Here is a 13,946-nt window from a genome sequence, read left to right as displayed (position 1 = left end):
TTTTGCATTGTTTGACATTTTTCATAAATAAAAGTTGAAAAAGAAAATTAGCGCATCTGACTTGACCACTGGCTCTCCCTCACTGTTGTCCCCTGCAATCACCATGACAATTCTTTAACTGCTTTCACACCTACCTCATCATCTCCTCTCCACCATTATTCCCAGATATCTTGGTGAAGTCAAGTCATCCACACATAGGATCCTGCCTACATCATGACCTCCAAGTCTTTGATGCCCAGTATTCCAAATGTCTTATCTTCCATCTTATCTTAGCCAGGCACTCCCAGGTCACACCCTAGGCCTTGTTATCAGGACGACTGCACTCCTCTGTAACCTACTTCAAGCCTCCCACCCTCCCTTCACCAGAGCCTGCGCTCAACAGCCCACTCTCTAGTTCCCAGACTCCAGCAATTAACTCTGCCAGGACCTACAAACTATTGGTCTTGGCAACTTTTCACCGTCCCTCATTCTAGCTTATGCCCTAACATCCCCTTCCTTAGGTCCTAATACCCCTCCTTACCCAAAGTGAGTATCACAGTCCACTATCGTCATTGCATGCATCCTCAAGTTCACTCTCCCCTCTTCCTAAATATACTATGCATCTGGTAAAACCCCACGGCTATTCCATGGTCGCACAAATGAAGGTGCTGACTGGCATTACTTTAAACTCCTGACCACTGACTCCTGCCAGCCTGACAAGTTCATGTTTCCCTAGTCCAACTGCTCCCCCCACCCCACTGCCCACAACCATTTCACACTCCTCTTCTTCACTCTCCCAGACTCAGTAACATGTGTCATAAAAACTTTTCATCCAGCTTGTTGCCTTTTGATTTGAAGGCATCTTTTACTATACCAACTTCTTTATTTTCATACCAAAATTTGTCAATCTTTTCTTTTATGACTACTGAGTATATGAATCAGGTGAATTTATCCAAAAGAGAAAGGAACAAGAAAATAAATTTCAGAATACTACCCATATACTACAAACAATAATTTCAAGTTATAGTAGATAGGTAATATTTGTGATATAAATTTTTAAAAAATACAAAATTCTAGAATATGGATGAAAATATTCAAATTTATATATGCACATGTCAAGGATTAGAAGAAAACCCTTAAGGGAAAGGACCTTATCTTTGCGAAACACCTAAGAGATTTGCAGACTATATGTTTAATATATATTCACCAAATAATAATATTTATCACAGTTTTATTTGTAATAGCAAAAAACTTCAAAAAAACGAAACACCTGAAAATAGGAGTATAGTTAATAAATCATAGTCTATCTACTACAGCCATTAATACTTATGAAAATCATGAAGTAACACAGAAAAAATACCTTCCATGTAGTAAGTGGACAAAATCTATGCTGATTACAATTATGTAAAAATTATATATGTATGTGTGTATGTATAGTGATAGATAAATACTCTGATTAAAAAGCATTAATATGCTGGAGCGCATGGGTGGCACAGTCGGTTACGGGTCTGACTCCTGGCGCGCCTGGGTGGCGCAGTCATTAAGCATCTGCCTTCGGCTCAGGGCATAATCCCAGCGTTCTGGGATCGAGCCCCACATCAGGCTTCTCCGCTAGAAGCCTGCTTCTTCCTCTCCCACTCCCTCTGCTTGTGTTCCCTCTCTCGCTGTCTCTGTCAAATAAATAAATAAAGTCTTTAAAAAAAAAAAAGGGGTCTGACTCCTGGTTTTGGCTCAGGTCATCATCTCAGAGCCCTGGGACTGAGCTCTGCATCCAGCTCTGTGCTCAGCTCCGAGTCTGCTTGAGATTCTCTCTCCCTCTCCCTCTGCCCCTCTTGCTCATGCTCTAAAATAAACTGTTTTTTTTTTTTTTAAAGAAAGCATTAATATACTAAAAGTAGTTGATGGGTTGAAAGACTGTGAGTGAATTTTCTTATTCTCCAAGTTTTTTTTTGTTGCTATTTTTTTTTAATCCCATATGAACATATACCAAAATGTCAGGCAATTAAAAACAAAATATTATGACTTCAGCAGCGCCTGGGTGGCATAGTCGTTAAGCGTCTGCCTTCGGCTCAGGGAGTGTCCCGGCGTTATGGGATCAAGCCCCACATCAGGCTCCTCCGCTAGGAGCCTGCTTCTTCCTCTCCCACTCCCCCTGCTTGTGTTTCCTCTCTCGCTGGCTGTCTCTATCTCTGTCGAATAAATAAATAAAATCTTTAAAAAATATATTATGACTTCAGTAATTCAAAGAAGAGAAGTCTATGGTAAATTTACTTGTCTTTCAAAGACCAATAATGCCTTCTATGGAGTTTTTTTTTTTTCTGACACCAACTGGGTGTCCAACAATTCAATTCAATTCTGACACTAACTACCTAGAATTATGTAGTCCCCACAGGTTAAGGCCTCAGTCCCACAAGACCACCCCCACTTCAGGCACTGGTCACTAGTACTGGGCCATCTTCTGACCAGGTGGCTATAAATCAGAGGTTCCCATGATCCCCTCCTCGGGTTTGATAATTTGCTAGAAAAGCTCACAGAACTCAGAAAAACTATTTATTTATTTACTGTTTTAATATAAAGGATACAATTCAGGAACAGCCAAATGGAAGAGACACACTGGGCAAGGTATGGTGGGCAAGGCATGGAGCTTCCATGCCCTCTCCAGGCATGTCACCCTCCCTGCATCTCAATGCATTCACCAACCTGGAAGCTCTCTGAATCTCACTGTCATAGAGCTTTTATAGAACTCAATCTCTAATGCCCACCTCCTCTTCCTGGAGGTTGGTGGGTGGGAAGGAAAGTATCCTCATTCTGAGGCTATCTAGGGGTACCACTCTAAGCCTCATTAGCACACCTCAGGTGTGATGGGAAGGGGCTTATTATGAATAAAAGACATTCCTATCACTCAGGAAATTGCAAAGGTTTTAGGATATCTGTGCCAGAAACCAGGGACAAAGACCAAATATATTTTTGTATTCCACTACACCATCTTTTAACATAATAGCAAATATGACCCAGAGCCTTCCTCTTGTCTATATTTTAGTCTATTATAAACAATAGTAAGTAACAAGTCTGTTTTACCAAAAAACATTAAACTAAAATTACCAATCTCCTCTCGAACCCTGCCACGCTATATCCAGTGCTAAAAACTACAGAAAAAAAGCACACTCCTTCACACATACCCTACTGCAGAGGCCTAAAGAGACTGGCATCCAAAACCAACGCCACACCTAGAAGGTCCTGTGGGAACAGCTTCCACCTATGACTGGTAGTTTTCAATCTCAACCCAAAAAGAACAAGAGAGTAAAGAAAATGAAACTAGTAGCCAATGGGTACAAAGGCAACCATCCATTTTCCTATTCTATCAGTCCAATTTCAGGTGTTTCATATTGTTTTTTTTTAAATATCAGTATGTTTCAATTACTGGAAAGTATGCTATCAATGCAGCACAAAGAATACTCTTAAAAAGAACATCCTAATCTACTGAGAAAGGAAATGTAAAAATAATAAATGTAGAATGAGGATTTTAAAAGCAAACTCCAAGTTCTGACGGAGAGACAAAACAACAAATTAGAGATACCCTAATATGGAATTAGTCCCACTAAAACCAACAATGTGTTCAGAAAATATTTATCTCTAACCAAAACAAGATCTCACTTCCCTCAAATACTTCAAAAACACAAATTTACAAATTCTCTTCACCAATCTGAGTTCTTTAATTCTGAGGAGTCATGGACTTAAAAAAAAAATCTGGCAAACCTATAGTTGCTCTTTCTGGAAAAAAACACAAATGTATAATGTACAATTCCAAAGGTTACAGACCTCTAAAGCCAATGTGAAGATTTTCAGAGGGTTCGTGATTTCCATCGCTAAGACTCTTGATTATAAATACACTAATTCCCACTTTTAAAAATGTATACAATATTAGAGTGGGAAAGAATCCTTCCATTATGTATTCCATTCATTCTCAAACTATTCTAACCATGGCCCACCTAAGCAGGACAAGAGACCCAACCTAACCACCTGCTTCCATTTTTCAACAGAAAAATAACTCCATGATGAAGAATTATAAAATGCAACAGCTGCATAACAGCAAAATGGGCAACAAAATTAAATCTAACATTGATTCTATAATTAATTACAGTTAATTCAAGAATAGCAATTGGAACCACATTAAACTCAAGACAATACCAAAGCTTACACTGAAAACATCTACATCTGAGTGTGGGTGTATATTATAGGAATTTTTCAATGCTGCCAAAGTGTTGTATAGCTACTAGGTTTCTTAAAAGAAAAGTAAATTAGAGCCCTCAGTAAGCTCTAGAAATTGGTTAATTTTATTTTATGAACACTAAGTTTCAGTAATCCTTAGTAACTCAGATTATCAGTAAGTAACCCATACTAACACAAAAATCAAAGACTATGGACATGAAGTAACAGTAGCTCCTAAGAAATAAGAAAATAACTTGCATTTTAGTTTCATATTCATCAGGAAAAGTCTGCTGACCTAGCATGTGCCTTGAACCACACTGGAGAAGCAGCAATCTAATCCAAAAATTTTCAGCCATTTTCCCACTGTGATTCTGTATAATAATAGCTCATCACTAGTATAAAATCGAATCTCCTAAATTGGATCCCTCATACATTGCTGGTGGGAATGTAAAATGATTCAGCTGCTTTGGAAAACAATTTGGCAGTTTCTCAAAATGTTAAGCATAGGTTACCATATAATTCAGCATTTCTACCCCTAGATATGAACCCAAGTGTAATGAAAACCTAAACCCACGTCCATGCAAAAATGTGTACACAGATGCTCACAGCAGTATTCTTCTTAATAGCCAAAAAGTGGAAACAACCCAAATGTCCATCCACTGATGAATGGATAAACCAAATGCGATATACCCATACAATAGAATATTTAGCGACAAAAAGGAGTGAATTATTCATATATGCTGTAACAAAAACACACCTTAAAAACATTATGGTTGTGAAAGAAACCAATCACAAAAGACCACATATATTTTATGTTCCCATTTATATGAAATGTCCAGAATAGGCAAATTCATAAAGACAGAAAGTAGATTAGTAGTTGCCTAGGGCTGGGGGCTTGGGAGGAATGGGAATGGCAGCTAATGGATAAGGGGGTTTTTTTTGGGATGATGAAAATGTTCTAAAATTAGGAGTGCCTGGGTGGCTCAGTTGGTTAAGCATCTACCTTTGGCTCAGGTCGTGATCCCAGGGTCCTGGGAGAGAGTCCTGCATCGGGCTCCCTACTTAGCAGGGAGTCTGCTTGTCCCTCTTCCCCTGCCCTTCCCCCCTGCTCCTGCCCCCATCTGTCCCCGCCCCCACCTCTCTCAAATAAATAAATATTTTTAAAAATGTTCTAAAATTAGTCACCTGGGTGGCTCAGATGGTTAAGCATCTGCCTTCAGCTTGGGTCATGATCCCAGCATTCTGGGATGGAGCCCCGCATCAGGCTCCCTGATTAGCCAGGAGGCTGCTTCTCCCTCTCCCTCTACTGCTCCCCCTGCTTGTGTTCCCTCTCTCGATCTCTCTGTCAAATAAGTAAATAAAATCTTTTAAAAAAATAAAGTCTTTAAAATGTTCTAAAATTAGATATTGTTGATGGCCGCACAATTCTGTGAATATAATAAAAACCACAGAATTGTAAACTTTAAAAGGGTGAATTTTATGGTATGAATGATATCTCAACAAAACTGTTACATTAAAAAAAACCTAATCTCCTTCACATGGCATATGAGCTGTTTTAGGGTTTATCCTCTGCCTATCTTTCTAGTGTTGGAATATGTTCCCACTTTTATCTCTGCCCCATTTTATTTCATTCCCCCCTCTCTGTACCTGTGCAACTACCTACCTCCTCAGTGACACTTCCACTTACAAAGCTTCCTGTGCCACATTCCTGTTTGATCTTGTATATATCTCCATAAACTACATACTACCCAGTATTAACTTTTATTTCCATGCCAACCACCTCCATGACACTGTGAACTCCTATGAATGTCTCTTCATCTCCATATACCTAGTGTCCAGAAGTCAGCCATGTGACTGGCACTAAAATATCTTTTAAGAAACACAAATGCTTTTTGACTCTCGGAGGTTAGCATTCTTTCAACTGCAATGAGAACAAGAAGGCTAATAACTTGAACTCTCAAACTACATCAACCAACTTGTGTTTAAATCCCAGCATAGTTACTCCTTAGCTTTGTGGACTCCATATGACATGGCTTCAACTTCCTAACCTGTAAGTGTGGATAATTGCACCTAAATGCCAGGTTGTTTTAAGGCTTAGATATAATGTCTGTAAAGCACCTGGCACATAGAAGGTGCTCATAAATGATGACTATTACCACTATTATTTCAATATTATTTTTAACACAACAGTTATCTTGATTTCACTGAATTGGTACAACAAACTAAAGTTGTACCAATTATTGATAAGGACATATTTTTCTCACTTTATTCAATATCTGAGAAAAAGGTTACTATTATTTCTACCGAAAGGCTTAGGGTCCAAATAAACAAAACATATTGAGACTTAAAAGCTTCAAAGAAGATAACTTTTCTATACAAACTTAGTTACTAGTTCTAGTTCTGCAACTTAGCATCTTCAGTTTAAGATGTTTAAATATAAATTATAAGTTTGAACTTTTATAAATGTTAAGTTTAGCCTACAAAGAATCAACCAATAAACTGAGCAGGTATAAAAGCACAGAAATGGTAAACTAATACTGAAGTCGTTACTACTCCAATTATATTGCAGATTAAAGTCAAATCAATTTTAGAAGAACTAGTCAACAACTCTGAACAAGACAATTCACCCACACAAACGGGAAAAAAAACACCTAAGAATAGCTTGTGACTCAGCCTGCACCGCTGTAAGGGGAAGGTGGGGGGAGCCGGCTGCTTGGTCTGTTCTCTTCAGTCTCATATCAGGACTAAATATTGAAACAAAGCTATTTATTTGTCTTGAATAAGAAGTAGAGAGGGAAAGCATTCAGAGAGACGCTTCGCCTTCAAGTAAAATATCACCTCTCTGAAAAAAATAACTTTTTAAGTTCTAAAGCCACTGAAGAAAACCCAAAGGGAAAAATTGAGATTCATCTATACGAATATTTTAAACGTTTGTTGAAAACAAAATTTAAAGGTAAATGGGGAAAAACCAAAACAAATATGATAGTCAATATTTTTAATGTACAGAGAACTATTAAAATAGATAATGAAAACACTAAGACCTCAAATAGTTTTCCAAAGGGGAAATGAAACTGGGTAATAAATTTTAACATTATGAATAATCAAGGAAATGCAAATGACGTTTTGTTTTGTTTCTCCCCGAAAAACTTACTAAAAAAAAAAACACAAAAAAACCTTGGCTAATTTGCAACAATGGACAGAGCTAGACTGTATTATGCTACGTGAAATAAGTCAGTCAGAGAAAGACAAATATCATATGATCTCACTCATATGTGGAATTTAAGAAAGAAAACAGATGAACATATGGGAAGGGGGAAAAAAGAGAGAAACAAGCCATAAGTGACTTTTTTTTTTTTTTTAACATTTTATTTATCTGAGAGAGAGAGAGCATGAGAGGGAGGCGGACAGGCAGAGGAAGAGGGAGAAGCAGACTCCCTGCCAAGCAGGGAGCCCAAGGCAGGATTACATCCCACAACTGGGAGATCACAACCAGAGTCAAAGGCAGACGCTCAATGAGACACTCAACGAAATGCTCAACGACTGAGCCACCCAGGGATCCCGCCATGAGAGAACATACTGAGGGCTGATGGAGGGAGGAGGGTGGGGGATGGACTAGATCCATGATAGGTATTAAGGAGGGCACTTGTTGTGGTGAGCACTGGGTGTTTCATGTAAGTGATGAAGCACTGAATCTTACTCCTGAAACCAATATAGACTGTATGTTAGCTAAAATTTAAACAGCAACAACAACTAATACTCAGGGCTAGCAAAGGTGAGGGGAGTGAGTGCTGCAGACATAACTCATGGGAATGCAAACTGGTATTGCTCTTCAGAAAACAGTCTGAGAATATACAGCAAGAACTCTACCAATGTTCAGCTACAATAAGCCAACAATTTCACTTCTGGGAAACTGTCATAGAAAATCATGATAAATGAAAGAAACGTGAAGATATTCCCTGCAATTAGTGTTATTATATAAAGAAAAAACTGGAAGTAACATGAATGTCCAACAATGGGGAATACACTGAACCAAGTATCATGCTGCTACTTAAACCAAATATCAAATTCATAATGATATCTAAATTACATCTCAATAAATCTACTTTTAAAAACACAAGTTCAGGGGCGCCTGGGTGGCACAGCGGTTAAGCGTCTGCCTTCGGCTCAGGGCGTGATCCCGGCATTATGGGATCAAGCCCCACATCAGGCTCCTCCGCTAGGAGCCTGCTTCTTCCTCTCCCACTTCCCCTGCTTGTGTTCCCTCTCTCGCTGGCTGTCTCTATCTCTGTCAAATAAATAAATAAAATCTTTAAAAAAAAAAAAAACCACAAGTTTGGCTAAACCATGTAATAACATGGAAACTGGTTATGTTTTTATAATTTATGATATAAATGTGTATCATTATGAAAATAATAATAGCAGCTAACAATCCCTGAATATGTAGCAAATTCCACTTAGGTCTTTACATGTTATGACTGACATCATCATTATAACAGAGCCATCTTAGAAGGGTCTGACGCTCAGGGCCAGTCATCAACTGCAGGGTTGGCCCGAGATAAATTACACTCTAAAGAAGGTCTCATTGTAAACAATTTCATAGGTCCCTTGGGAATGTTAAAAAAATTTAGAAACTGAACTTTGTTTCAGAAAGAAAGGTACAGTGCCTCAGACATGATCCCCTCCCTCCAGGCATAGCCCAGGGCAGAAGCCCCAGCTAACCTTACCAAAAGACAAGCCTGATTATTATTGTTACATTTATAAAGATTTATTATGAGGTGACCACACTAAACATACATTATCTCTTCATCCTTCTGACAACTCTAAGGTTAAGTATTATTAATGAAATCTCCACTTTTTAAGGAAGGGCAAACCAAAGCTTAGTGAGACTGGTACACTCACAAAGCTAATAAAAATTAGAACAGAAATGTAAAGAAAAAGGAACTGAGATCTCATCCAATGTACCAACAGCCAGGGAGAAGTGCGACTAGAACCCGAGTCTGTAGAGAAAACAGCTTCACAGCTGTTCTCTCCCTTAAGGCTCTGACTTCTGGCAGAGGCAACCAGCGGGCCTACCCCACCAGTTCACCAAACTTCCCAGGGCATTTCAAAACCTTACCAGGATTATATCAGGACCCTCCAACTTCCCCCATTACACTGGAAAAAAGGGGGAAGTCAGAAGAGAAACTGAGCTAGAAGGAAGAGATGTAGAAGGAAGATTCCAAATTCTGAACACCAGAAGAGGTATACTGGGCTGAAAGAGGGATTTTTTTTCCTCAGGCTTTCCCAGAGGCAAGGTTAATAATCCTCAAAGTCACTCTAGGTAACTTGCTATTCCCAGAATGAGAAATTTCCAAGTCTGTTTTCATTCAATTTGTCTCTTGGCCCCTCCTTTCCCCCCCTTCCTCACTAGCCTTCTAAGCCCAGCTCCATTGTTACTGCCTCCGTGTAAGTTTCTCTATTTTATATACTTGGAAGGCAGATTCCCTTCTTGGTATCACCAACATCATCATGAGTACCTTTAATTCAAATTGACAAATATTTACCAAGTCATCAGAGGTGTAACACCTGGATAAGATGTATAAGAGCAGGGAATATAGAAGAGGAATAAAGCCAAAACTCAGAATTCCATATGGGTGCTATAGGTATAAAGGACAGAAGACAGGCACCTAACTTTCGCCTTAGAGAACTAGAAAGTGGTCAGATGAGCAATCCCAGAAGAAATGACTCCTCAACTGAGTAATGAAGAACTAATCAATAAGTACAACCCAGTAGGCTAGAAAAAGAGATTTTTAGGACTTGGGAACAGAAATAGGCAAAGACAGGGGCGCCTGGGTGGCACAGCGGTTAAGCATCTGCCTTTGGCTCAGGGTGTGATCCTGGTGTTATGGGATCGAGCCCCACATCAGGCTCCTCTGCTATGAGCCTGCTTCTTCCTCTCCCACTCCCCCTGCTTGTGTTCCCTCTCTCGCTGGCTGTCTCTATCTCTGTCAAATAAATAAATAAATTCTTTAAAAAAAAAGAAAAGAAAAGAAAAGAAAAGAAATAGGCAAAGACACAGAGGAGAAAGCTGTTTGAGAATTAAAAGACAATGTCAGAGGACTTTGTAAATGGGGCTAATAATAGCACCTACCCCATAGGAATGTTGTAAAAATTAACTGAGGGAATAAATGTAACGAATTAGAATAGTGCTGCATATGGGAAGTACTATATAAATTCTAGCTATTATCATTGATAAAAATCTAAAAACAAAACTAAGAAACGAACTTGGGAAAAATTATACCTATATGGCAAAGAGTTACGACTCTTAAAATATAAAGAATCCTTAAAAATAACTAAGAGATGAAAACGCCAAAGTGAGAAAGAGCAGAGATAAATATTTCTCAAAGAAAAAAAAAATCTTTGAAAGTATAACTTCAATAATAAAGAAAAACAAGGTGGTCTTTTATCAAATTAGCAGATAAAAAAAAGCTGATGTTTCTGAGGATGTGGGAAATAGGACTGGTCTCATTGGTAGGAGAACACTTTGGTACCGACAAGTTTTTCTAGAAGACAACTTGGCAATAAGTTTACACTCGTAGATGTGTACACAGATACAGTTACAAAGATGTTAACTGTGGCACAATTTAAAATTTAAAAAATCATTACAAAATACTTTAATGGTACAGAACCAATACGAGCCCAGGATGCAGAGCCAGACTAAGTTCACATCCTCTGTCTACCACTTATTAGCTATGGGATCTTGGGAAAATTACTAAACCTGTCCTTGTTCAATCTTCTCAACTGTAAAATAAATAATAATAGAACAGTTCTTATGGAAAGGCTGAAAACTAAACAAGTAAAAATACGTAAAGTGTCTCAAAAGTAACTAGAATACAGTGAATGCTCAGTATATATTAGACATCATGAACATTCTGTGGTAGCAAGGCAATATAATTTAGCCAATAAAATTACGCTGTAGATATATATACAATAAAATAGAACCATGTTTTTGATAAATGCTAGTAAGCTAAAAAAGCAGGTTACATAGAAGAATATATAATTCCATTTTTTTGCAAAGAAAAATTTCTAGAAGGAGATCTACCAAAATATTAATACTGACCATTTCTCTGGGTAACATGATTATTAGTGACTATTATTTTCTTCTTTCAATTTCCCTACTGCTTTCCAATTTTCCAAAACAACAAATATTACTCATAAAAATGGTATAAACAAAAAGCCTACAGGACTTAAAAACAAACACAATATATCACTTTTAGGAAAAATAAAATTAAGGTATCTATTCTAAACCACTTGACAAATCTCTGCTCTAGACTCCTGCTGTGCCTGGGGTCTGTTGTTCTGGCTGAAATTACTAGAAAAGAGAAATATTCAGAGGTGTGCTGGGTGCAAGCACAATAGTAATATTTGAAATGATGAACATTTATGTTAAATACAAAGATGTGAAATACTAAGTTTACTCATAAAACGCACAGAATAATCTTTTCCCAAATCTTGAATTCCTTAATAATAACTTCAAATAAGGCAAATTTACTTCTCTCAATTACCCCCCACCCAACTACCCACACATCTCCTACCCCCATTTCCTACCTTACTTTTCTCCATAGCCCTACCAAACTCTTAACTTCTAAACATTTCATTGTCTCTCCTTCTTCCTCTTGAATGTAAGCAGCACAAGGGCAGGAATTTTTGTGGATTTTGTTTACTGCTTATATGCTCATTGCTTGGACCAGTTCCTGGAATGAAGGCAGTATTTGTTTTAAGAATTAATTTGGTACCATGATTTATGAGTAACTTCTGTTGGGTTTAATTCTTTAAAGATGAAAAATGGTTGTTGATAATAAAGAAAAAGTTAAAGCAGATGAAAGAAAACGGGGGGAGACTTTTTTTATTTCCCCATCGAAGCCCCTAGAAAGACAAAGATGAGGTAAAGTCAATCTCATGAGGAAAGCAATAGCAAAGATTATTTAAGAGGGAGCTGCAGCACGTACCTTTTCAAGATGAGATTACCACCATGCTACAAAGACTATAAAACCCAGGTACTAGAGAGCAACGTTCAGAAAAAGTTTTGGGTTATCTGTATATAGTCTAAATGGCTCTTGACATCTCAATCATACAAATGACTCAGCTCTCTGGACCCAGTGGAAACCTGGATCCTGAAGGAGCCAAAAACTCCAAGTCAGAACCATAGAATGAGGACCAGACACCAAAGAAAGAAGTGGACAGGGAAAGCCTTCCAATATGGGATGTCTCTGCAGCAAGACAAAATCAATTTATAAGCTGGAACTTCACTGGAACTTTGGCAGAGGGAAAGCCTAAGATGCCCCTAATGAAGAGAAGGTAAATGGAAATTAAACCATAGCTTCTGTTTTTCTACATTTAGGTTTCCAAGACTTACCACAATGTTAGAAAGTGCTACACGTGCATCTCAGTTCACATCATTCTCCGCAAATTTTCGTTAATCTTGAAGTTCTCACTTATACTCACCAAAATGTATTTCATGCTCACTAAAAAGTAATCATCAAATGCTACGTACGCTGTGAAATTTATTAACCTGACCTACTTAATTCTTATATTTAAGCACTCATTCTTAAGTGTGTAGGAGGAGCAGTAGGGTGATGAAAAGTGTCCAAATACCTATGCCAATGGATTTAAGCAAAAAGAAAATGATAAAGCCTTAGTTATCAGTATCCTTCTAACTGTCAGAGTAAACCCTGCTGGGGTTTATCAACATGGACTCTATAGTTTCACATGGCCCATCATTCTTGACCATTCTTTTCCCTGTCCACCTCATACCAATCACGTGCCCTTCATACTAAAAAGTCCAAGTTATTTAAGCACCTGGATTCAGAGACCTGGAAGTGATAATCCAAAGCAATAGCTCCTTTTGCAGATATTTTCTTCCTGTAGGCTATGTTTTCTACCCCCCCCCCAAATTAAGGGGACTAAAAAGACAGATTCTTTATGGGGATATGGGATTGTGGATCAGTTTTTCTATTTTCCAGACCTCTTATATGGATTGTTTTGATGATAAGATTAAAAATTAAGGGGCAAAAAAGTGAAATTTTTTCCAGTCACTAGGGAAAAAGACCCCCCCCCCCCCAAAAAGCATTAAGCTGGTTTGAAATTTCTCACTGAAGCTAGTTGGGATAATGGTAACATTTATTGAGCACTCACACTAAGCAGAAGTCACTGCGCTAAGAACTTTATATCACATATCACAACAACACTATGAAATAGATACATTTTATAGATGAGAAACAGAAGCTCAGAGAATTAAAATTAGTTGCTCAAGGTCACACAACTATTTAGTGTTGGAGTTAGGAGCAGGAGGTTTAACTTGAAAGCCTGTATCTTATCTACTATGATTACAATGAAAATAAGTGCAATTTTTATTAACCACACATACGTTTTCTAAAATGAATATGCATTAGCGAAGAAAATAATCTACAAAATATAAAACAGTTGCTTAAATGAGACAAGTTAAATGTCTACTGTCTGGTAATAGATCCCAAATGTCTCCCATAACCAGGGCTGAATAGCTTCACAAGTAACTAAATCATTCAGCATCCTGATAGAGCTGTGAGATGATTTTTTAAGTGAATCTCTCAAAATAATACATTTGCAAATGAAATACACTGCCCTCTTAGAGTTGTATAAATACCTTATTTCTTGATGTATTCACTGCCCTACTTCTGCTCAGCTTCCTCCTCTCCTCCCCCACTTCCTCTCTGCCTTAAGATCCTTTAAGACCAGTTCAG

At 38.0% G+C, this 13,946-nt stretch overlaps 1 protein-coding gene across 11 annotated transcripts in view; it reads right to left on the bottom strand.

Annotated features, from left to right (window-relative positions):
• Window positions 1-13,946, bottom strand: part of ITSN2 (intersectin 2) — a 133,243-nt gene that overhangs the window by 115,937 nt on the left and 3,360 nt on the right. Inside the window, exon 1 of one of the 11 annotated variants that reach the window (XM_087863816.1) lies at window positions 135-339. The exons of 9 other annotated variants lie outside the window; for them this stretch is intronic. The gene's annotated coding sequence lies outside the window, so the exon portion shown is untranslated. Of the gene's footprint in view, window positions 1-134; window positions 340-13,946 lie in introns of those variants that run through there. One more of the 11 variants, XM_087863820.1, reaches the window with a different exon arrangement.

Source organism: Ursus americanus, chromosome 7 (assembly GCF_024610735.1).
Source record: "Ursus americanus isolate L20-20 chromosome 7, mUrsAme1.1.p, whole genome shotgun sequence".
Lineage (NCBI taxonomy): Eukaryota > Metazoa > Chordata > Mammalia > Carnivora > Ursidae > Ursus > Ursus americanus.
Note: the sequence above shows the minus strand (reverse complement) of the source record. Positions and strands in the feature narration are given on the sequence as shown.